Source organism: Ornithorhynchus anatinus, chromosome 7, assembly GCF_004115215.2.
Source record: "Ornithorhynchus anatinus isolate Pmale09 chromosome 7, mOrnAna1.pri.v4, whole genome shotgun sequence".
NCBI classification, from domain to species: domain Eukaryota; kingdom Metazoa; phylum Chordata; class Mammalia; order Monotremata; family Ornithorhynchidae; genus Ornithorhynchus; species Ornithorhynchus anatinus.
This window is the reverse complement of record NC_041734.1, coordinates 53616007-53617627: the sequence shown is the minus strand read 5'-3', so window position 1 is coordinate 53617627 and position 1621 is coordinate 53616007. Positions and strand designations below refer to the sequence as shown.

The 1621-nt window shown below is 41.5% G+C and overlaps 1 non-coding gene across 1 annotated transcript; it reads right to left on the bottom strand.

Annotated features, from left to right (window-relative positions):
- Positions 1–1135: 1135 nt before the first annotated feature.
- On the bottom strand, positions 1136–1273 carry LOC114813490. The gene has a single exon (XR_003761207.1). It is a non-coding gene; the product is annotated as a small nucleolar RNA SNORA7 (small nucleolar RNA).
- Positions 1274–1621: the final 348 nt, after the last annotated feature.

Here is a 1621-nt window from a genome sequence, read left to right as displayed (position 1 = left end):
TGCTTAGTCTTCAGTACAGTGTTCTGCACAAAGTAAGCGCTCAATAAATACGACTGAATGAATCAGCTAACCCTTTCCTACTTTGCTGATCTCCTACTATAGCTGAAACCGGCACACCTTCCTCTAATGCAAGCCTACTCAGTGTACACTCTCACCTCTTTCACGCCCAGGCCCTTTCCCGTGTCCTCCCTAAGGCCTGAAACTCATTTCTCCCCCAACAAACCACCTCTTTCCCGACCTTCAAAACCCAACTAAAACACACCTCCTCCAAGCAGCCTTCCCTGGCTAGGCCCTCATTTCTTCCGTTCACCCTCCCTTCTACGCTGTTTATGCACTCGGATCTGTAACTTTAAAGTACTTGATATTCACCCCACTCCCAGTTGCATAGCACTTAACTACATAACCGTATCATTCCCCCATTATTAATTTTAATGTCTGTCTCCTACTCTAGGCTGTGAGTTCCATGTGGACATGGAACGGGTCCATCACCTCTTCCGTATTGTTTTCTCCCAGGTGCCCATTACAGAACTTAGCACACAGTAAGTATTCAATAAATACTATTGATTGAAATTTTTTAACTAGGCTGAAAAGGAAATTCCTAAAAAGCAAGAATCAAAATGCAATTGGCACAGATTATGTCACTTGCAGGCTTATTCCCTTAGGAGGTTATTTTCCATGAAACTTCTCATCTCCTCCAAGAGGCTTTCCCCAGCTAAGCTCAATTTACTTTTCTCACACTTTCTTCTGCATCACTCTTGCATTTGGATTTGCACCCCTTGTTCACCCACCATTAGCTCCACAAGACTTCATACTTAATTTATGAATTTTAATGTCTGTCTCCCTCTCTAGAATATAAGCTCCTTGTGGGCAGGGAAAAGGTTTACTAACTCTGTTATACTGTACTCTCCCAAGAACAGTGCTCTACCCACCATCTTGTCTTATGCTGTGGCAACTCCGTGGATAGATTTCTCCCAGACCGTCACACTTCCATCTGCAATCATTCTGGTAGTGAATCTATAAAGTTTTCTTGGTAAAAATACAGAAGTGATTTATCATTGTCTTCTTCCATGCAGTAAACTTGTCTCTGCCCTTGACTCCCTCCCATGCTGCTGCTGCCCAGCACAGGGGAGTTTTGACTCATAGCAGATTACCTTCTACTTACTAGCCACTGCCCAAGCTAGGAATGGAATGGGTATGCCTCTGCTTGACTCTCCCTCTTGTAGCAGAAACTGGTAGGGTACTAGAAACTCTCCAGGTGCAATCCTGAGAAGGACTGCATACAGTAAGCACTCAATAAATATGATCGATTGACTGATTGTGTCATAGTGGAGTAGGATCAGAAAAATGAGAATTTCCCATTTATTATCTCAGCATTGTCTCTTTAAGGCTTTTCATACATGTGCTTTTAAACCTTGGTTTTGAACCAGATTATATGGGCATAACATCTTGGCTTTTTGACTAAAATCAAATATAATTTAGTGTAGTTTTCTTCTATCAGAATAAAATTGATTTAATCACGATTCATTTTCTAGGTCCAATCATTAGACATCAAAGAGGAGTAATTACTATATATAGCTCTGTTTTGCATCTGGAGAAGACACCACTAATGGTGAGATATCTA